The sequence below is a fragment of the Cibotium barometz genome, chromosome 7 (assembly GCF_041138505.1).
Source record: "Cibotium barometz isolate CiBa-2024 chromosome 7, ASM4113850v1, whole genome shotgun sequence".
NCBI lineage: Eukaryota > Viridiplantae > Streptophyta > Polypodiopsida > Cyatheales > Cibotiaceae > Cibotium > Cibotium barometz.
Window position 1 is genome coordinate 6,902,923 of NC_141052.1, and position 24,656 is coordinate 6,927,578.

At 46.6% G+C, this 24,656-nt stretch overlaps 1 protein-coding gene and 1 long non-coding RNA gene across 5 annotated transcripts in view; both read right to left on the reverse strand.

The window, feature by feature from the left end:
* The window catches only part of LOC147636629 (stromal processing peptidase, chloroplastic-like), a 118,901-nt gene that overhangs the window by 69,301 nt on the left and 24,944 nt on the right, over window positions 1-24,656 (reverse strand). The window lies entirely within an intron of this gene.
* LOC147636630 (uncharacterized) lies at window positions 393-10,974 on the reverse strand. The gene is made up of 3 exons (XR_015266177.1): window positions 10,250-10,974; window positions 10,084-10,170; window positions 393-1,675 (listed from the first exon to the last, which is right to left on the reverse strand). It is a non-coding gene; the product is annotated as an uncharacterized LOC147636630 (long non-coding RNA).

The window sequence follows — 24,656 nt, forward strand, 5'->3', positions numbered from 1 at the left end:
CACTAAGATCTACCATCCATCTCCTCAACCATACACAGTCAAGTGTAGTAGTGAAAGCTACCCTATACTCATCTCACATGAAGATATAACCACAGTAGGTTGCTTTTTGCTCAACCATGATATGCATCCAACGAAAAAACAATTCCCACTTGTGGACTGCCTTGTGTAATAATCACCAGCCCAATCGGAATCACTCTAAGCTCCAAATCACTATAAGCATGGAGCTGAAAATCACCCCCCCCCCCCCCCCCTCGCATAGAACAAACCAAGAGACTAGGTGCCTTGTAAGTACCTAAACACATAATAGCACAGATGCTTTCCCAAGAAAGGTGTCCACATGGGACCACATACATCATTGTAAATGAGCTGCAGTTTCTTGACAAGGAAGGTACATATGCTTTCCCAAGGAAGGTGTCTACATGGGACCACATACATCACTGAACCATCCTTTGGAAAGGCATTCCAATGGATCTTGCCTAAAATGCACCCCTAGGGGCTGGGCACCACATGAGGCATATCCATCACCATATGATGCTTCTACAAAAGCATCAAGATTCAAACTGCCAAAAATTAAATGCCCAAAGCATGCATGCCATAACTCTGCCTCTTGCATGGCAAGAATAGTAATAGTCATCATACATGCATCATGCATCTTCTTCTCATACTTGTCAAGATAATATAGCCCCTGGTACAAAGTCCTAGAAGTGGCTATCACAGAGTCCTTCTCACAGTCTTTGACTCTACAACTGCTGCAACTTATTCATGGAGAACAAAGATTCTCCCAAGTTACATTCAAAACCTAGCCTAAAAGGCCTCCTCCTCAAGTCATCTCACATTTCTAGAGCAATCCACAATGAAGGCAATAAGCTTGACTCATGGAACCAATTGTCTCAGACAAGTTGGTTCAAGCTACTCCTCAAGGCTACTGGAATCGTAAAAATGCTCGAAGATTCCCCAAGATAATTAAACAAGTCCCGAAACCAAAGAGATTTTATCAACCAGTTCTCACAACTATCATATCTAGACACAATTGATTGAATCTCTAGGACTAAATAAAACTTAACTCATCCACAAAGGATTTTGTGAGATACGTCCAAATTCTCACAAAAGCAACAAATTTGATTAACTTAAGGTTTAACCTTCAATCTAACTTTGAGGCAAGCATACAAATCCAATCCGGGTCCACTCTGTATCCATTCTATTGTCCTCACAAGTCCCTCGAGACAGACACACAACCTCCTTAGCAAGATGTTTACTTCCACTCATTAGGAAGTATAAATCTCACCATCTCCATGTCCATGGTCTGCAGCCCATAACGCAGGTGGATTTTTCCTCAATTACAAGAACCAAGGGACCAAGTACCTCCCATGGAATCACATCCCCGTATGGAGCATCACTGACATTCGTGGGTATTGTTGGAAGTTGGCTCCCAATGGCCATCTCCAATTATAGTTTTGGTATGGACATTGAGTAATGGTGATGGTCTTAGACATTAGAGATTAACGGGAGCACATTTGATTTTGTTAGTTACTCAAGTAGAAGCTAAAGAATCTACTAGCAGTAGGCCCCTAACACAAGTGAGAGAATAGAAGCATCTATTGCATTTAACGCACAAGAAAATGTTGACCTTGAACCCACGTGGGGCCTAGATCCATGGGAGAGAATGTAGGGGAACCTTTTGTGAAACCGGCCTCTGATAGAAAACCAGAGTGCGGTAGGAGCAATCACCCGTCCACGAGTAGTCTAGATGAAAAACAAAACACAGATTGGGGCTAGAGTGCCCAAATCTGAATACACAGCGACACCTGTTGGCCCCAAAGCTTGGCGCCCCTTGCGGTATTTCTTTATTCAATTAAATTAATATGTATGGCTGAGTACAACACAAAAACCAGCCAAGAGTTTACACCTGTAAGTCCAATCTGACTGCCCACAAATCCTTCTCAGCACAGAGGATCTATGCACACAGATCTGTGTCCTCAAGCAACACACTGTGCCTCCCTCTGATCAGCCAAGTTCACAAAGCAGGCAAGCCATGGGCATACATCTGGCATAACTCAAGAGCATGATACATCTTCTCAGCTCAAACACACATCTGCTGTTCAATCCCTGTCTTAATCCCTTGTCAATCTGCCATACTCCTCCTCTCACAAGGAGCCAGATAACACATACCTGTAGCAGACATCAAGCAATAGAAAGAGAGATAGATGAACAAAGTCAAGGCTTACCAAGTTCAGTTCGTGAAACAACACTGGAGGAAGCAACAGCACTAATCTGTGCCTGCAGGCACTTGAATCGACAATCCTGCTTCACACGTGTGCTTGCACTTGCCTGTATCCTCCTCCTGATGCTCACTCCTATGCTGTCCTTGTAAAGTACAGATCTGAAAATCAGCACAGTACCCGTCTGTACCGCCTCGGGATACGTGCCAGGCCTTGTACTTGCATAAACAGTCTGCTGTCCACTTCTGTACCAGCCTGAATCAGCATACACAGGTCTGTCCAGCACCCAGGAAAGCGCCGCCTGCACCTGTACTTGCTGTACCTGACTGCCCGTACACTGTACGGCAGTCGTACAGTAGGGTATGGCTGGAAAACAGGCTGTACAGCCTGTTCAGGGCTTCTGCGCAGAATTTCCAGCAGCTGTACTGTGCGCCGCCAGCAACAGAGGAGAAAGAGAGAGAAAGAGAGTGCCCAGTTCTGGCCGTACAGTGCTGTACGGCTGATTCTGCTCAGAAAAACAGCTACAGCACACAGCAAATCTGCAGTCGGCTCTTCTCTTCAGCTTCTCCACGCATGTACACAAGCGCATGAAGGCTCCTCCACGATTCCTTTCCCAAAAGCTAGAGAGAGGGGGAGGAGAGAGAAGCACTCACTCCAAAAGTGGAGTGGCCTCCTCCCCATAAAAATCCTAGGGCCCCCAAACTTTAAAAGTTCCCTAGGGCCACTAAGGCCTAGGGGCAACTTTAATGAACATTAAAAGTTTAATGTTCTAGTTCCCCCCTTCACACCTAGGGATGTCCACACATCTTAAACACTGTCCGGGCACCCCCCATGTGAATCATAAAATATTCTGACTCTGCAACCACCATGCCCACACTTGTCCTGCTCCATTTTCACAGGGCCATGACATACCCCCCTCTTGAAAGATGGCAAGCGTCCTCGATTGCATTCTGGTGATGCATCAAAATATCCAAAGTGAAATATACAATATGGCAAGATCAGCGTCCCAATCTCTCTGAGCCATTCACATGTATCAACATTCACTGCAAACCAATGGCATAGTAATAGTCCAAGTTGTATACCACTGTGAACCATACATACCCACAAAAATATCCATGTGACTAGTACACATATATCATAGAAGTCCCATAAACAGATGTACTGTCAGCCTCAGTACCTTCGGGTGAGATAAAAACTGCACCAAGCAACCTCTAGATGTCGTCTGAGCCTGTCTGTATCAAGGGAGTGGAGGTGCTACCCCCCTCTTGAGCATCAGGTAATGCTCCAGACCCATGCTCTGCTGAACCTGAATGAGCCACAATAAGAGTCGGCTCTAACTCAAAGGCATCGAGATAAAGCTGCAAAACCTGAGGTGAATCTGTTAAGTCACCTTCCTCCATCCACTTCGCATCCATCGGTGAATAGTTCTTGAACTTCACAAGATAGCGACGGGAAACTTTACCTCGTACCTTCCTTTCTTTATGTGCCAGTATCTGCTCTGGAATCAGAACCTCATCAAGTTCCTCAACTTCCGGCTGAGCCTCATCTGATACATCCTCAGGCACATCCCCACGGAAAGGTCTAAGAAGACTCACGTGAAAAGCATTGTGAATCCTCCAGTGATCTGGTAACTTCAAACGATAGGTTACCTCACCAATCTTTTCCAAAACCTGAAAAGGCCCATAATATCGCATGCTCAACTTAGGGAATAAGCGCTCTTTACCCTTCATCTTCTTGAGTCTAGCCTTTTCAAAGCGCAAAAGAACCCAATCACCCAATGCAAATTGTAAATCACGTCTGTGACGGTCTGCGGCTTTCTTTTGCTTCTGTTGAGTTTTCTGGAGGGCCAACTTAACTCTGTGATAAGCTTCATCCAAGCTCTCCACATACTGATCAGCCTCAAAGATCTTATCCTTTGTATGCAAAATGGGTGGTACCTTTTTCCCTCCTTCTACAATCTCAAAAGGCGCCTTGCCTGTCGAGCTATGTACAGTGTTGTTATATGCAAACTCCACCAAAGGGAGATACTTTTCCCATTGTTGCTTGTGCTCTGACACATAACACTTGAGAAGATCCAACACTGTAGAGTTAGCCTCTTCTGACTGACCATCTGTCTGTGGATGAAATGACGATGAAAACTTGAGAGTTGTACCCATGTTGTCAAACAACCCTCTCCAAAACAAACTCGTCATCCGTGGATCACGGTCACTAATGATAGACGTAGGCAAGCCATGATACTTGAAGATGTTCGCCATGAACAACTTCACCATATGATCCACTTTAATTGTCTTCCTCACGGGAATGAAATGTGCCTGCTTACTGAACCTGCATATGATAGTCCAGATGCCATCATTTCCCGTTTGTGTCCGTGGAAGATCAAATACAAAATCCATGGCAATGCTCTCCCAAGGTCTATCTGGAATAGGTAAAGGCTGTAATAACCCTGGTGTCTTCTGACGGTCAAACTTTACCTTCTGACATACGATGCATTGCCTTACAAAGGCATCAACATCTCTTCTCAAGGTTGGCCAATAAAAGAAAGTCTCCACTGCTTTGACCGTGGCGTCAATACCTCTATGACCTGCATACGGTGGAGCATGACTTTCAATCATAACCTTGAGTCGCAATGGCCTGGTAACACACAGTCTGCCATGCATCAATAAAAACCCATCTCTGAGAGTGTAATGCTCATGCCGCTGACCCTCAGACATCTGATCATACAACCTTTCAAAGTCCTCATCATGGGCATACTGCTCTTTCATTTCATCAAGCTCATGGTGATAAGCAAGTGAAACTGCAGAGACCTGTGGCTTGCGTGACAAAGCATCTGCCACTACATTCTTTTTGCCTTCCACATGCACAATCTGGAAGTGAAACATTGACAAAAAGTTTGCCCAACGCATATGCTTCTCTGAAAGCTTAGTCTGCGTGAGGAAATAACGCAAGGTCTGATGATCTGTCTGTACAGTGAAATCAGCCCCAAGCAAGTAGTGTTTCCATGTAGAAAGAGCGTGAATTACAGCCAACATCTCTTTCTCATACACCTGTAAATGCTTCTCAGCATCTTGCAAAACTCTACTCTCATAGGCTATCACATGTCCCTCTTGCATGAGAACTGCACCAATGCTACTTCCACATGCATCACACTGGACAACAAAAGCCTTTCGGAGATCCGGTAACACCAATACTGGGTCCGAAGTAAGCTTTTCTTTGAGCTTTTTGAATGCTGTAATTTCCCGATCAGCCCATCTAAACGGAGTTGCTTTCTTCGTCAAAGCATGAAGAGGCGAAGCAATTTCAGCAAAGTGCCGTATGTAACGCCTGTAATAGGAACACAATCCTAGAAAACTGCGTACATCATGCACGGTCCTCAAAGCTGGCCAATTAAGTATTGCTTCCACCTTTGCTGGATCCATACGGACTCCATGACCAGACACAATATGCCCCAAGAAATGTATCTCCTGCAAGAAAAACTCACTCTTCTTGCCATTAACCACCAATCTATGGTTTCTGAGTTCTGCAAATACAATGGCCAAATGCCTTCTATGCTCTTCCTCAGTTCGTGAATGCACAATCATATCATCAAAGAATGTGCCCACAAACTCTCTATGAGGCCTGAAAATCCTGTCCATCATTCTGTTAAATGTGGCAGGCGCATTCGTCAAACCAAAGGGCATAACCAAGAACTCATACAACCCAAATGTGGTTCGGAATGCTGTCTTATGCACATCCTCGGGTCTAATGCGTATCTGATGATACCCGCTTTTCAAGTCAATACGACTAAAAACTGTGGAGCCCTGTAAGCGGTCCAATATGTCATCGATCCTCGGTATGGGGAATCGATTCTTGATGGTATTCTTATTCAGCGCCCTGTAATCTATACACATGCGCCAAGAACCATCCTTCTTCTGCACTAAGAGCACAGGTGAGCAAAAGGGTGATGAGCTAGGCTGAATCAACCCCTTATTCAAAAGCTCCTGCACCTGACTCATAATCTCTTCTTGTTGGGCTGCACTAACACGGTACGGCGGTCTATTCGGTGGAGTACTACCAGGAATCAGATCTATGGCATGATCTTCTGGCCTCTCAGGAGGTAATTCTCCTGGCAATGACTCGGAAAAACAGTCTTGAAACCCACTTAAGAAATCAGCCCTGTCCTTATCTAACATCGACAAATTAGACTTAGACTCATCATCCTGTGCATCCTTTACATAAATCAAGTACGCGGAAAGATGCTTTTTCATTACTGATGAAATCGCCGAAGCGGATACAATAGGAACAGATTCCCCTTTGAGTTTTACATCCAATACATGCTCTTTCCCTCTATGAGTCAGAGTAATTTTCCTATTGTAAGTATCCACCACCGCATGTACCCTGTGGCACCATGGCATCCCCAACAAAACATCACAGCCATCCAAAGGCATGATGAAGAACTCCTCGCTGTCCACATAACCCTGCAAATGAAGCCGAAGCTTCCCAATGATAGGAGTAACGGGTTCTGCATACCCTGGACAAGCCATATTTGCCTCATGTAACGGCCCCATCTCCTCTGCGCGAATCCCCAATCGGCCAGCCAAATCTGGTGAAATGAAGTTGGCTCTAGCACCTGTATCAAAGAAGATCAAAGCATTCTGATCTCTTACTTTGCCCCATGCCCTGCACAACTCTGTAGCTTCACCACCTAGCTGCTCACCCACAAGATCAAGAACTAAGCCTGCAGAAGGCTTTGGTTTCTTTGGCTTGGGCTCTCCTTTATTATCAGGGTCCTTCTTGGACGTTCTTTTGGGACAATTGAATGACATATGCCCCTCTTCAGTACAGTAAAAACACTTTTGAGCATCTCTCAAAGCCTGTCTTTCCTCAGAAGTCCTCTTGGGCATTGGCAACTTCTTATACTTTGTCTCTGTAGACCCTTTAGCATCGCGAGAAGCATGCCCAAATTTTTCAGCTTTCTTGCTCAATTTCTTACTGCCCTTAAACCCAGATGAACCACCTGTGAGTAACGCATTAGCTGTCATAGCATTTTCAATCATCTGTGACATGTTCGTTACTCTTGTCTTTATACAATAATCTCGTACCTCCTTGGGCAGCCCACAACAATATTTCTCAACCTGCTCAGATAATGGCACGGCACGATAAGAAGTCACTGGGAGTAGAGCTTCCCAAAACTTCTTGTTATAATCCTCCAAACTATCACACTTTGAAGCATCCAGCTTGTGCCATGCTGTCATAACATCCACCTCAAATGTAGATGTGAGCCATACGGAAGAGAAAACCTGTTTGAATTGGACCCATGTGGTGGGTGCTATGCCCTGCAAAAGAAGAGTAGACCACCACTGCAAAGCATTGCCCTTGAGAAAAGTGGCAGCTTTCCTCACCTTCGAGGACTCTGTGTAATTCCCACCAGAAAAAGCAGCATCAAACTGCTGTAAAAAGGTAAGTGCCTTCAATTTATCCTTGGCCCCACTGAAAGTGTCAAACTTCACTGCAGCTCCCCCTTCCTTGTAATCCTTCGCCTTGCCCATAGGCGTTAGATTATCATATGGAAGTGGTTTCGTAAGATTGCTGCCCCCAACATTCATACCCATCATTGGGTCAACATTTCCCATTCCAGCACCAGGCATACCATACATCCCAGCCATGTTTCCATACATTCCATGCTGCATACCTGGCTGCATGCCACCAAACATATTGCCTTGCATCCCAGGTTGCATGCTTCCAAACACATTTCCTTGCATACCGGACTGCATACCACCATACATATTCCCTTGCATGCCAGGCTGAAAATTGGCTCCAAAAGGCCCATACACACCCATGCCTCCCTGAGGATAACCCCCAGTCATGGATTGAAACACTGAGCCACCACCAAAGTACCCTGGATGCATGTTCTGCTGAGGAATAGGTGGCTGTCCATAAAAGGAACTCTGTGGGTTAGCACCAAAAGCATGCTGCATGTTCGGAAACTGTGCAAGAGATGGATCCTGTGGAGTGGTACCACTATGACCTTGAGAAAGATTCTTCGAACGAACCTTCTTCTTCTTTTTCTGGGGCTCTGTGCGGGGCTCTGAGCGAGATCTCATAAATTCAGCAAATCTCTCGCTTTGTGTGAGCTTCATAAAAGTATCCATAACACCAGCCAAGCGATCTTTGAACCGAGCATCATCATCCTCTTTACTATGCACATCTTCTGGCTGTGTTACATCCTCATAAGGCTCAACATCTGCAGCTTGTTCTCCTGCAAAAATATCCTCAGATACATCTCTTTCAGGAGAAGTCTCTTGCTCTTCTTCTTCTTGATAGAAGTACTCTTCCTCTGTATCAGACATGGTTGCTGAATTTTCAGCGATGGCTTTCTCCAAAGCAACCACGAGCTCACCCCCTTCAGAAAGTTGATGATTGGTCCCGGCGACGGAACCTTGAAACCGGCCTCTGATAGAAAACCAGAGTGCGGTAGGAGCAATCACCCGTCCACGAGTAGTCTAGATGAAAAACAAAACACAGATTGGGGCTAGAGTGCCCAAATCTGAATACACAGCGACACCTGTTGGCCCCAAAGCTTGGCGCCCCTTGCGGTATTTCTTTATTCAATTAAATTAATATGTATGGCTGAGTACAACACAAAAACCAGCCAAGAGTTTACACCTGTAAGTCCAATCTGACTGCCCACAAATCCTTCTCAGCACAGAGGATCTATGCACACAGATCTGTGTCCTCAAGCAACACACTGTGCCTCCCTCTGATCAGCCAAGTTCACAAAGCAGGCAAGCCATGGGCATACATCTGGCATAACTCAAGAGCATGATACATCTTCTCAGCTCAAACACACATCTGCTGTTCAATCCCTGTCTTAATCCCTTGTCAATCTGCCATACTCCTCCTCTCACAAGGAGCCAGATAACACATACCTGTAGCAGACATCAAGCAATAGAAAGAGAGATAGATGAACAGAGTCAAGGCTTACCAAGTTCAGTTCGTGAAACAACACTGGAGGAAGCAACAGCACTAATCTGTGCCTGCAGGCACTTGAATCGACAATCCTGCTTCACACGTGTGCTTGCACTTGCCTGTATCCTCCTCCTGATGCTCACTCCTATGCTGTCCTTGTAAAGTACAGATCTGAAAATCAGCACAGTACCCGTCTGTACCGCCTCGGGATACGTGCCAGGCCTTGTACTTGCATAAACAGTCTGCTGTCCACTTCTGTACCAGCCTGAATCAGCATACACAGGTCTGTCCAGCACCCAGGAAAGCGCCGCCTGCACCTGTACTTGCTGTACCTGACTGCCCGTACACTGTACGGCAGTCGTACAGTAGGGTATGGGCTGGAAAACAGGCTGTACAGCCTGTTCAGGGCTTCTGCGCAGAATTTCCAGCAGCTGTACTGTGCGCCGCCAGCAACAGAGGAGAAAGAGAGAGAAAGAGAGTGCCCAGTTCTGGCCGTACAGTGCTGTACGGCTGATTCTGCTCAGAAAAACAGCTACAGCACACAGCAAATCTGCAGTCGGCTCTTCTCTTCAGCTTCTCCACGCATGTACACAAGCGCATGAAGGCTCCTCCACGATTCCTTTCCCAAAAGCTAGAGAGGGGGGGAGGAGAGAGAAGCACTCACTCCAAAAGTGGAGTGGCCTCCTCCCCATAAAAATCCTAGGGCCCCCAAACTTTAAAAGTTCCCTAGGGCCACTAAGGCCTAGGGGCAACTTTAATGAACATTAAAAGTTTAATGTTCTAGTTCCCCCCTTCACACCTAGGGATGTCCACACATCTTAAACACTGTCCGGGCACCCCCCATGTGAATCATAAAATATTCTGACTCTGCAACCACCATGCCCACACTTGTCCTGCTCCATTTTCACAGGGCCATGACATTTTGACCTCATCAATGATGTCATGCATCTTGTACCTCAAGCCCATATAAGAGGCTTCATCTTAATGAAAATTGGGTGGAATTAACCTATTGCCCTTGTTTCAAACATATGATTAGGCATGTCATTAACCAATTTTCATCTTAATGAAAATTGGGTGGAATTAACCTATTGCCCTTGTTTCAAACATATGATTAGGCATGTCATTAGCAATTTAATTTCTTGTCTCACTAATCATGTTACTTATCCTTTTTTATCCTCCATGAGTATTTATTGATCTCACCTATTATTTTATCAGGTACATCACGCTAAAGCATCGCAAGGTGACTAAATCATTGCTGTTCCAAAACTTATTGCGTAGTCAAATGGTCCTTGACTCAAAGTCTCTCACCCAGAAGTTCTTAAACTTCTCCATCTCTCTCATGTAAAACTGAGGCTTCCTTCTTGTACACGGATACAAGCTATTACATCGGTTTGGCCAACATCGATTTGGTCATCACGAGGAAAGGCAATGGACCCAGTGCTCTCAGAGCACTAACTGGCTCAAGAATCAATTGGATATGCTCAAGACACCCAAGAAGATTCATTATCTTGTTGTCCACGGATCGGCACCGCACCCACAGGGTTTTCCTAGGTTAGCTATCCATAAAGGCATAGAGCATCCCAATCTAAAGATTTAGAAGCATCGAGAGACCTTGCTTGAATTCGGTCATGACCTCCCATACCTTATAGGACATTCCCCATGTAAAACCTCCGTTAAGTACACAAGTCTAAGGTGGAATGGCTACTTTTCCCTAAGATTGGACCTTGATGCAACCAAACCTTCCCCTAGATGCCATAGTCAAACCTTTGTGGATTTTCGCAAAGCTGCTAAGGATTTACTACTGCTTTGTGGATTTCTGCAAAGCTGCTGAGGATTTACTGCTGCTTTGTCGATTTCTGCAAAGCTTTTGTTATTGTACCCCCACCCCACCTCCTACACCGCCTATAAGAGATAGGAGTCCCATCTGACATGGTTTGAAGCATCATCGCCCTCTATGAGTCCGTCATTGGACGAGGAGATTTCCAGCACTATTGGGGTGGAACCATAGTCACAAGAAACATTTCGAGGTTTTTGTCGTTTCGAGGTTTTTGGGGTTTTGTTTCGAAAGGTTTCGTCCCTCGGCTAAGAAACCGCGAGGTTTCGAAAAATCAATAATTTCATAAAGTATCATCCAGAGGAATACGTGGCTTAGGAGGGGTAGCTGTCCTTTTTAGACCCCACCTCTGACAGATTCTCACCATCATCTGGAAGGACAAGGATGCACGGTATCTTTGGGTGCGGTTATAGCTTACCAAGGAAAAAGTTGTCCACATTGTCGTGTAATATTTTGCACCGTGCCACTCCCCTTACACCGCACAACATGGCCAGTCACCGGACTTACCATTATGTGGGGATATTATGGAGTTCTCACAGTTAGGAGAAGTCCTCCTGCTCGGGGACTTCAACGCCAAGAGGACAGGGAGTCACCAAGTCCCACTACTTGATCTAGATGACCTTATCAAACTACAGGAGCTAGACATCACTGACACAGTGTTATAGAGATCATCACAAGACCATGAGGAGGTCACCATGTGTGGGAGACATTTCTTAGAGCTAGGAACTGCACATGGTCTGACCCTTCTGACGCCCTCACCTCCGTCCCTTACTCAGGAGGTACCAGCACCATGGATTGCTTGATGGGATCTCCCGCTTTGGCACACCTCGTCCCCGACTTCTCCATCCCACCACCCCCTTTAAACTGACCATGCCTAGCTCTCTTTCGCTCTCACTTGCACACCACCCGCCCCCTCGCTGCCACCCCCCATCTCACATTACACCCACGTCCATTTTGATCACGTGCTTGACCTTGTTTGCTCCGACCACATCTACACCCAACTCCAAGATGTGGATCCTATTGTCATCCTGCCCGCCCTCACATCACAGCTCACCACCATTCTCCACACAACTACCACCACTTCTTTCATCTGTACGTAGCGGTCTACCACCAAGCCACCTTGCGGTTCCATGACCCTGAACTGTTGGTATGATGACAAATGCCGAGCCACACGCTCCCTTCTGAGGTATGAGGTACGGGTTGGGCAAATCACGAAGCGCAAGCACAACGCATTTCTCAACGCCTCACCCAACATAAGAACAGGAGTTCTATGCTCGCAAAGAGGATGAGTTATATTGACTTCTCAGGGCTGAAGTACAAAAAGGCTTGGAGGGAACTCCGAGAACATTCCCCCCCCCCAACACACACACACACACACACACATCTATCACCTGCCCAAACACATGGCACTCCTATGCACTCCCTCTATCATAACCCCCATCAACCACCTCTACCCCCACCACCAGATCCCCGCCCAACCACACCTCCACCTTCTTTACAAAAGGCATGGTTCCCAAGACCATCCATAGACTACGTAATGGGCAGGCCCATGATCATGAGGGACTCACTACTGAAGTACATCTCACATGCCGATGATACCTCAGCACCCCTACTAGCCTACATGTTCAATAGAGCCCTTTGTGAAGGATTTCACCCTCTTGGTCCGCCAACACCATCATCCCCTTGGAGGTCCACTTGATCCTACCAAACTCTATGGATAAATGCTAGAGATGGAGCCCAATTCATTTGCACAAAGAGACAAGGATGCAGAGCCTCAGGATATGCAGGCTTTCGGAGGAGCTTCTCTACCCTTGACCACATCCTCACCCTCCATGCCATCATTGAGAAGGGTAGAGCACGACATCAAAGGATTTATTGCTGCTTTGTAAATTTCCGCAAAGCTTTTGATACTCTACCCCGAGTCCGCCTCCTACAACGTCTAAGGAGATCAAAGTCCCATGGATTTTTTTGAGCATCATCGCCCTCTATGAGTCTGTCACCAAACAAGAGAGAGCCCCAGGAGGTACATCACAGGAGATTTCTAGTAGTATTGGGGTGAAACAGGGCCTTCTATCACCCACTCTTTTTGACCTCTACATTGATGAGATCTCCAGCTTCATTGACAAATTAGCTGGGGTTGGTCCCACACTGATAGGAGTATTGATAATTTGATGCAGCGTCACATACAAAGGGGATCCTGTCGAGTATGTCTACCTTGATGTCACTTTCAGTAGCCCACGCTTCACCATGCTTCCCGCAAAACATGCCAAAGTGACACGGGGATATACAGCCTTGCTTGAGCAGCATTGCTTCCAAGCACATTTTCAAAAGCCCAGAACGAAGGGTTGGCTTTCTGACACCCTCATCACACTAGCCTTGATGCATGGAGCAACCTTCTAGGGGCCACATTTATCCAATGAGGATTGGCAGCGAGTCGAGAGGCCCGAAGTAATGATGCTCTACCGTATGATCCGCAACAAACTAAAACAGGCCTTTGTAAGGGCTGTGGCACGGGTACTTAGCTTATCTTCAAGAAAACAACAATTTCACGCATAAAACCTTGAGAAAACCAGAAAATAAACAAAAGAGAGAGAGTAGAGAGAGGAGACACCACAATAGGGGTCAAAATAGCCTTGGGCCACCGCCCCTCCCCACCACCCCTCCCCCCCCCTCTCCCCTCTAAGTTAAATTAGATAAAACTCCTTGGAGGAGTCTCGAGTACAAATTCTTAGAGCTAGAGAGCTCTCTTGTCTTTATGTCTCAACAATGAGAGAATAGAGTTCTTGCCTAAAAGCACTTGAGAAAAGCGCTTTAAAACTCACTTATAGTCCAAAAAGCATCTTTTTGATATAAAGCTCCTCTTTAAAAAGCTTTTTATGTTTTGCTTTCCAAAAGCTAGTCGCATCATTGTAAAGTGACCTTGCGCTGCTTTCTTGCGACCTCCCACGTCACCATCGCCATGTCATCAATGCCACACCACCCTTTTTTTTGCGCACGCACACGTTGCGTTTTTACATATTAGCAACTTGTATTTTGATGCTTCGGTGACACTAACCATCAGTCCCACACTAGATTATCCATGCAAAGTTTGTTGCAACCCCGATGGTTTAGGGTTTAGGAGTGGATGCACTCTTCCAAACAGCCACATACCTCCATCGCACCAATCACATGGATCCCCACATGTACCTAAGGCTTGCCCTGCAGTCCTCGAGACAGCTACCACTCGAGGGCCACCCTGGAGTATGGTATGCCCGAGTTTCCACTTGGTTCTCAGCATACGGGCTCAGCATGAACCACCTCCTACCCATTGAATACAATCTGGACTCCCCTTTTCTTTGGCTCTCTCAAGAGGGCACCAACCGCATTATCCGGTTAGATCTTTCAGCCTCTATACCCACTGCACACGGATCACACTTTCAGAGCTACCATCGAAAATGCACTTCTACAGAGATCATTTCCTCACACTCGCTGAGGATGGATTCATTCAACACCCAGGCTACCTGAGTGTCTACATGTCCCATGCCATGCGGATTGCAACTGGCCAAATACGGGTTTCATCAACCGCCTCAAAGTGGAGTTAGGAAGAGCTAAGCGCATCTTCAGAGCCGAGGAGCTCATACGGAGACCCAGGGAGGAGAGGATATGCCGTGATTATGCCACATAGAGGTTGAGACAGAGAAGCATTACATATGCCACTGCCCAGTATACTATGAGATCTGCAAGAGGTTTCACTGTCTATTCCATGAGGGATTTGGCCCGCTCTCCAGGATCATTGACTTCCCGAACCACCATTGCTTGTGGCTCTTCCTGCTCGAGCTCCACAGGCACACTTTCTTGAGAGAGCTTCGGCTCCAACCACCCTGGCCCCTCCCTCGCCAGCCAACCATCACCAGCTTCTTCCGGACCCAGAGGGAGGACACCCATACAGTGGATCCTCTGGACCCACCTTGCCTCAAGGCCCAGAGGAGTTACCTCGGACCAAGCCTCCACATTCCAACATGCCCAATGCCCTCGGGCCCCTAGACGTCAACCACGATCCCCTCATCAACTCCAGATCCAAGACATGCTCCATCAGCATCAAGCTACCTTTCCATGTGACGTAGCTGAGGGAGACCTCTCAGCTATACTCATTAGCCCCATGCTTGATATTTTGGAGAGTGATATACCATCTAATGGGGTTGATGCTCCTCTCATGTTTCACGTTCCCAGTATTCCTTTATGAGATTTCCAAGGATAGTTTTATTCTATTTCTATTTTATTTTATGTTCCATGATGAGATATGCCATGGACATTATTGTATCGATTTGGTCTCATAGGCCCACAAAGCAGGAGACATGCTAGACCCCAACAACTACAGGACTATCATGATTGGTCATACATTGGCCAAACTTTATGCCGCAGTGCTCGAGGCAGAGTTGAGCTCATATGCAGAGAAGGAGGGACTGCGAGCACTAGGGCAGGCTGGATTCCGACGAGCTTTCTCCGCTATTGACCATAGATTTCACTCTGAGATGTCTGATTGACCAGGGTAGGGCGCAGGAGAAGAGATTATACTGCTGCTTTGTGGATTCCCGCAAAGCATTTGACACGGTGCCACGAGAGAGACTCTTCCAGCGCCTACAGTCATTGGGGATCCCATCAAAGATGATTTGGGGCATCTATGCTTTATATGAGCAGGTCCTCGGGCGCATACGATGCCCCGAGGGGCTATCTGATGTTATTGCTATCGCCATAGGTGTGAAGCAAGGATGCCCACTCTCTCCTACACTATCTGGGCTATACATCGATGAGGTGGCCGACTTCATTGGTCACGGTGGTGGAGACGGGGTAGACATCTGAGGTACCACAGTCCACATTATGCTATATGCAGATGATATTATTCTGGTCTCTGAGTCGCGGATGGGACTACAGCACTATCTCCATGCACTCCATGACTTCTGCACACAGAGGGGGCTTCAAGTGAACCTTGGGAAAACCAAGGCCATGATTTTCCACACCTCAAGGCCGGTTCGACGACAGGCCATCTTCACACTAGCACGACAGGTGGAGGTGGTAGACTCATATGTGTACCTGGGGATTACATTTACGACTCCGCTAGGAAGATTTACTATGGCACAGGCAGCCAGGGATAGACTCACACGAGGGTATGCAGCTCTGGCCATGCTAGAGAGACAGTGTCACCAGGCACACTTCGAGGAGCCCCGCACGAAGGGGTGGTTGTTTGACACACTAGTCACCCCTGCTTTGATGTATGCTGCAGCAGTATGGGCACCTGGGCTCGCCACCTCCACATGGTCTCAGATAAAGAGGCCTCGGATTCTCATGCTCTCACGGATGATCCCCAGCAAACCCTTCGTCCCACATGACATTGTCCGAACGGAGTTTGCTGCATCTCCTATGCTAGTAGAGGCCCTCTTCCAGACGATCTGCTTCATACAGAGGATTAGAGATATGCCATCAAATCGACTCTCACATAGAGCTTTTGAGGCGTCCAGGCAGCTCGCAAAGAGTGGAGATAGGAGATCATGGTATTCACAGATGATACAGTGGCTCACTCAGCATGGTCTCGACATAGATCACCTACCACCTTTCCAGTATGATATACATGCACCACACATCCAGCTCTCTCACTATGAGAGGAACAGAGTCCTTCGGCACGATTTATGGCAGCGATACACTCAAGAGACTTGGATTACACCCAGTCAACCTCTACCGCCGAAGATGCTATACTACAGAGATCAATTTATGCGTATCTCATCAGATGGATTCATACAGAGACCTAGATACATGGATGTGTACATGCCTCACAGTGCCCGAGTGGCGATTGGCCAGCTCAGAGTGTCATCACACCAGCTTGAGATTGAGGCAGGTAGGGCAGCACGGATCCCCAAAGCAAAGAGGGTATGCAGACTATGCCAGGAGGAGGTTGAGAGTGAGGACCATTATGTATGCAGATGCAGAGCATATAGTGTCATTAGAGAGAGATACACCACCATCTTCAGTGGACATCCCTCACTCTACTAGATCATGGAGTCCGCAGACCAGCGCAGATTTGGCCAGTTCTTGTTAGAGAGACAGCGCCACAGAGAGACACTAATACGGACTCATACCACAGGGAGAGGTGGGCGACAACTCTAGCTCACTTATTTCTTCCAGTGATCTATCCCAGTGCCTACCCTGACACAGGAGGGCGTTACACTTCAGCATGCTGCTGCGGACCTCCGAGCCAGACAGAGACCGAGAGCACCAAGCTACCAGACTCCCAGACTAAATCAGAGGGAGATCACAAAGATACGGGCTCGACATCAGCACCATATCCAGGAGCGGCTAGCTCACTTACACTCACACCCGAAGATCATGCTCCAAGGTATTTTTGCCTCACCGTCGCCTATGTATCACATATTACACCCCATTATGGTAGTAGTTGGAGGTAGACACATCTGCATTGCATTCTTGTATACCCTACGCATATAAGTTGCATACTAAGCCTCTAGCAGTAGTGCTCCATCCATCACACCCCCCCACTAGCTCAGTACTTTCATACTTTATTTCATGTTCATTTTGCCCTTTTTTTTCTGGACATCCAGAAGACATTGACATTTGTACATTGATTTGTCTCATAGCTCGAGTTCGGCCTCTAGTAGACAAATCATTCGGATAGATGCTATCTCTTCACTACATCAGTTGATGGAGGCCTCGGACCAGCGACAGCTTGGCAAACTACTACTAGAGCTTCATAGTTCTCGAGAGAGACTCCTCCAGACACCCGCTCCCACTAGGGGTGGGAGACAGTCCCAGCTCACAGATTTCTTCCAGAGAGCTATGCCAGTGCCAGCTGATGTACCACGTGGGGTGACCGCACAGAGAGCAGAGGAATTGAGAGCCAGGAGGAGACCTAGACAGACTGGACATAGAGCACCCCGACTCCGTCACCGAGAGATAGCAGCTATCCGAATGAGACACCAGATGGAGACACAGGAGAGGCTAGCTCGCTTTCATTCAGACTCAGGGTACATGTTCATGCCATTCACAGCCTCAGCATCGGCGATGTATGATATCTTATATCCCTCTTATGGCACTGGATGGAGTTAGACATAGATCTGCATAGCATGCTTGTACCACCCCTTCAGCATATAGAGATGCATCTTGCCTTAGCACTCTATCCACATCCCCACCCCCCCTTACATTGTTTGTATATGGGCTCCACCGATCCATGATGATTCACAGTTGTATCCAGACACATGCACACTTTTTCTTTTGTTTCTTTTCTTCCGATGACCGGAAGAACAGAGTTGTATTATTTTTTGTCTCATAGGCCGACTTTGGCCTCTCGTAGACGTTAATATATCTTTCTTTCTTTCTTTCTTTCTCTCTCTCTCTCTGTATGACTATGATGACATGGAGATCCTCCACCCTGTGGATCCAGAGGAGATAGGGGCTAGTCGGGCATCAGAGGACACTGGACTAGACAGAGGACATTATGGGGACCACTTACTAGAGTTGGGAGCCAGGCATCGTCTCATTATTTATAACGGGATGCTACAGTGGCCGGGATCAGGAGGGCTGACATGCTTCCCACATGGGGGTCATACACGGACCGGAGGCACGGTGGTGGACTACATTATGGGGTCTTTGGAGGCATCACAGCTTGTCACCTCATTCTCCATCCCACCTCGTCCTATTGGGGCAAATCATACATACTTGGCATTTTCACTAGCCGGATCACCAATATCACTAGCCCCCCACATACCGACGCCACACACTACCATCTACTTCACACATGACATGGCAGACATATACACTGGCAGAGTAGAGGATGGGCTCCTACTCATGGATCCCCTGGCACCTATGGATACCATTACAGCCCACCTGGGATCACTCCTACACACGGCTGCATTACAGAGCTTCCCACATCGTGTCCACTCATGAGAGCCTGCGAGATCTGGGACTATGCCCCAGAACAGATGGTATGATGACGAGTGCAGAGCCCTATACTCACAGCTCCGCATACAGAGAGCCTTGGGAGCCATCACAGAGCAGGAGTCGAGGAGAGAGATGAGGAGACTTACTCGTTGCAAAAGGCGGGCCTTTGCAGAGATATAGGAGCTAGAGATCTTCCATTTCTTCACGAGTAGAGATAGCTCTATCTCATGGCGGCACTTCAAAGAGCCCCGAACACCGACACCCATTGCAGACCGACCCACAGACATGGCACACATATGCAAAGGGCCTATACCACGCCCCACAGCAGCCACCTATACCTCAGCCACAGGAGCCTCGACCTACCACAGCTAGCTTCTTTACCCACTCGATGGTTAAGGAAGCTATCCGCCGCCTACAGCATGGACGGGTCGCCGACCATATGGGCCTACAGGGTGACCATCTCATATATGCAGTAGATTCCTTGGCTCCTTTTCTTGCACACCTGTTTAACAAGGCACTAGCAGAGGGTTTGCCTGCGGAGTGGACGATGCACACCATTGTGCCGATCCACAAAACAGGAGATATGCTCGATCCGAGCAACTACAGGACAGTTATGGTTGGCCACGTGTTGGCCAAACTCTATGGTGCAGTGTTGGAGCAAGAGCTTAGCTTATATGCTGAGCGAGCAGGTTTACGCTCATCAGGGCAAGCAGGCTTCAGGAGAGCTTTCTCTACCACTAACCATGTATTCACTTTGAGATGTATGATCGATCAGGCCAGAGTGAGGAAGAGAAAGCTCTATTGCTGCTTTGTGGATTTCCACAAGGCATTTGACACAGTACCACGAGAGAGGCTCTTTCAGCGCCTGCAGTCTCTTGGCATACCAGCAGATATGACATGGAGCATCTATGCATTATATGAGCAGGTTTTTGGGCGAGTCAGATGCGAAGGAGGTATGTCCGAGACTATTGCTAGCACCATTGGTGTGAAGCAAGGATGCCCACTTTCCTCCACGCTATTTGGGTTATACATTGATGAGGTGGCTGACTTCGTTACACGAACGGGGAGGCGGAGATGGAGTTGATCTAGCAGGTACCTCAGTACATATTATGCTTTATGCTGATCATATTGTATTAGTGTCTGAGTCTCCATGAGGTCTACAGCAACATCTACATGCACTCGATGATTTCTGCACACAGAGGGGTCTTACTATGAACCTTGGAAAAACCAAGGTTATGGTCTTTCATACATCGAGACAAGGCAGGAGTCAGCTGACATTCACTATCGCAGGACGCCAGGTGGAGGTGGTGACATCATACGTGTACCTAGGGGTTACCTTCTCTACAGTAGCCACGCGCTTCACCATGGGTTCAGCAGCCAGAGCCAAATTGACACGGGGATATGCAGCATTGGCTATGCTAGAGAGACAGTGCCACCAGGTGCATTTTCAGGAGCCCCGGACGAAGGGGTGGCTATTTGACACATTAGTCACACCGGCACTGATGTATGGAGCAGCGGTATGGGCGCCAGGCCTTGCTACCCATTGGTGGACACAGATAGAGAGACCACAGGCCCTCATGATGGCACGCATGATACGCAGCAAACCGTCAGTACCTCATGGCATTATCCGAGCAGAGTTTGCTGCGCCTCCTATGATGGTAGAGGCCATATTCCAGATGCTAGACAGATTCAGAGAGATGCCACAGGACAGATTGTCATACAGAGCTTTTGAGGCATCTAGACAGCTGGCTGAGGCATGAGACAGAGGATCATGGTATGCACAGGTCACACATTGGTTCTCACAGCATGGCCTAGACATGGATCATCTACCACCATTCCCGTATGACAGGGACGCACCACATATCCGTCTCTCTCATAGTGAGAGGAACAGAGTATTGAGACAGGACCTATGGCAGCTCTATACACGAGAGACATGGATATCCCCTACACAGCCTCTTCCACCGAAGATGCTATACTACAGAGATCACTTCATGAGTATCACTGATGATGGATTTATAGAGAGGCCTAGATACATGGAGGGCTTTTTACCACACAACTCCCGAGTGGCTATTGGTCAGCTTAGAGTTTCATCACATCGATTGGAGATCGAGACTAGCAAAGCAGCACGGATCCCCCGAGAGGAGAGGGTATGCAGATTGTGCAGAGAGGAGGTGGAGAGTGAGGAGCATTATGTATGCAGATGCAGAGCATATACAGCCATCAGAGAGAGATATCCCATTTTATTCAGAGAGCCATATTCCCTACACCAGATCTTTGAGGCAGCAGACCAGCGCATACTGGGGAGATTCATGCTAGACATACAACGTCACAGAGAGACATCATTACAGGCTCAGACAACTCTAGAGGGGGGACGATAGACACAGATTACTACACTTCTTCAGAGATCCATCCCACTCCCAGCCCCTACACAGCAGGGAATTACTCTCCAGAGAGCAGAGACACTTAGAGCCCGCAGGAGACAGAGGACACCTGGCTTTCGGACACCATGCCTATACCAGAGAGAGATGACAGAGATCAGAGCTCAGTTTCACAGAGAGGATGCGGAGCGACTGGCTCACTTCAAAGCAGACCCAGGCATGTTCTTCAGGGAGCTGTGGACACCCCCTTCATTGATGTATACCATTTTATACCCCCAGTATGGTACAGGATGGAGCTAGCTAGGTTGCATATCATGATTGTATACTCCATGCATATAGCTTTGCATTCTCCTAGTAGTAGAGCTCCATCCCCTCCCCCCCACTCATTGTACTTATTGCACACCCAAATTCAGCTTTTTAGTTCAGTACTTTTTCATTTTGTTGGGATACCCCACACAGGTACACTGATTTGTCTCATAGACCGAGTCGGTCTTTTGGAAGACGTTAATAAAATCTTTCTTTCTTTCTCTGCCATCATTGCCGACTCATCACTGACATTGAAACACCAAGGAATACTACAATCAAGTTATCCCCTCAAATCAATCCAAGCACAACAGACTATCGATATATACATTTGAGTCAATGCTTGAGTTCGCGAGGTACATCTGGCCATATATTGGTGAAAAGGACAACCAAACATGCAACCTTTCATATTGATCAAGGACAACTTCCTGATTGACATTTCCTTTAGGTTTTTCTTCGCATATTTTGCTACATAGTTTTAGGAATTAATTTTGTGAATCCAAAATTCTAATTATCTTGAGGATTACAATTCACAATCCAATAGATTTATTTGCATGACTTGGTTGAATTCACGTTTAGCTCCCCATCTTTTTCAAGTCCAAACCCCCTGTCAAATCTATCAATGTTCATGGTCATGTTTAGCCTTATTATTATATTGGTGATTATCCTACTAAAACACTAGAGTAATCCCTTTGTAACCAATGTGCGCACCTCAAAAGAATCTAAGGAATCGAGGAGTTCATCAGAAGTATGCATTGGCACATGCCTATTTTGCATAACAGAGATCTAGTAAACGGCTTCTCTCTAGGGACATTCATATGGATAGACTACGAACCTTTCAATATAGGCGTGATGCTCCCAACCTGAACCTTACTGGACAGGAGGCCAACTAGATCATTCAGATGTGACATCCTCCCATTACATATCTTCTGAACATGGATTGAACCACCGAATCTTACCACAAAGATAAGTTTCTGCCAGGATCATTTCTTACACATTGCTACAGATGAATTCATCCAGAGGCCATCGTATTTACAGAAACATAGGTAACATATGATCATGTGCCCTAAGCATGCCATATAGGAAAAAGATAACACTACTCCACACTAGGGGCCAAAGATGCCCCCCCCCCTTATGGTTAGATTACCAAAAAGGAGTCTGGACTCTGCTTCAAATACAACTTTGCAGGTGCCCAAGGATTCTCCACTGGCTAGCACTTGTTTCTTGCGGCACAGTATGAAAACAAAATAAAGCATATGCTGAATTTGATTCAATGCTCAGCACAAGGGAGCATTCTCGCATAAAGCACATGTAGGACAAACATAGACAACCCATAGCACTCCCACATCAGCCCGGGACAGCCCTGCATGTTCATCTTCCTCATGTTTGGCTCACAGAACAAGTCGACCAGCTTTGAAGGGCTAATACTAATCAGACCAGAGTCCGATCACACCACCTACAACGTGAACCACAGGAAACTCACAACATTCTAATTTCTAATGTTTTATGACGTCGGAGAGATTGAGATAGAAGAGCACTTACCTCTTCAAATATCTCGTCTTTGTAAGATCCACAGAAAGTTCCATTGCCTTTTTTAGGATGGTTTTGGGCACTCTCAAGATTTATTCAAAACACTGATCAGCATTGCCTCCACCTAGCTCTTCTGCAGATGAGAAAATATAGGGAAAATCTACCAACAGCTAGAGAGACTATTTGGACAGTCACTGCGCCTCCTTACCTCTTTCTACCGAGCTACAAAAGTTTGCAGGAAGAGAACTGGGGAACCTTCTATCTTTGCGTGATGGACTAGTTCTAAGGCATCCATGATAATATAGGGTGCATCCCTTGGATGCGTTTTTCACCCCTGTACCATGTCCACTGACTGGAGTCAAGGTGGATGTTTCTATCAGAGTAAAAGAGACACACATCCCAGGCCCCACACTAGACAGCCTCAGACAGACATGCGGAGAAAAGTAGCCACAATTACGCAGAGGTTTCGAGATGCACCACAGCCCACTCATGACCCAGAGACTCTTTTTGCAGAGGCCAAGGAGCAAATGCTACGTGGGTACTTCTGGGTATTCTCAAAGTTACATGCCTTTCATCCTGCTACATTCGTATCTAGCTTTTAAGTTGAAAATTTTCAGGATCTATTCTGAAGTAGTTCAGTTAGTAGGTTTATATTTTTTTTTCATGTTTTCATGCCAATGTTAAATATACACTTCATGTATCACCTTGGTCTCATAGACCCTTGTGGTCTTTTGTAAGACCTTAAAACACTCTTCCTTTCCTTTTCATACATACATTCATGATTCTATTTGGAGAAGCATCTGGTGACACCCATGACCAGAGGGCACCTAATCATAACTTATATATAGGAGGTACCAGTAAATCAAATGATTTTCAGCAAACAGGAGATGAGAACCAGATTATCCACATGTAATCCTCCAGCTTCAATTTGTCTGACATGGATTCAGCTAAGTCGTTTTCCAACAAAAAAAACAGTTTCACAAGGACCAGTTCTTGTAGATTACTACTGACCATTTCAATTCAGTCCGAACTAGTGTACACACATAAGCACATATGAGATCCATGGTTACAAAGCGCTCATGACATTTACCAGCTGTGCAAGATAGGAAATGCCAACTCAGAGTAGCACTATATTTTATATGCTTGTATAGTGTGCAAATCGATACACATCATTGTTTATTCCAGTTTTGGACCTTTACCACAGTTCATTTAGTCCCCTCATCAGAAATGCACAGCCTCGTCATCCAAAAGCTGAAGCAAATAAGCAAGAAATCGTGACTCTTTAAAAAACCTCACACACACTCATCACCTTGTCATCTCAGTCGGCACTCCTAGAAATGGTAACTCCTAGAAAAACCTTACACACACACTCATCACCTTGTCCTCTCAGTCTGCACAAGATAAAAAGCAGGGTAGGGAGGAGTTCAATATGGAACACAAAGCAGAACCAGGGCATTCCAGGATACCTTCAGACATGCCTATTTCCATACCTAGCTGCTTCAATTCATATGATCACTTACTTAC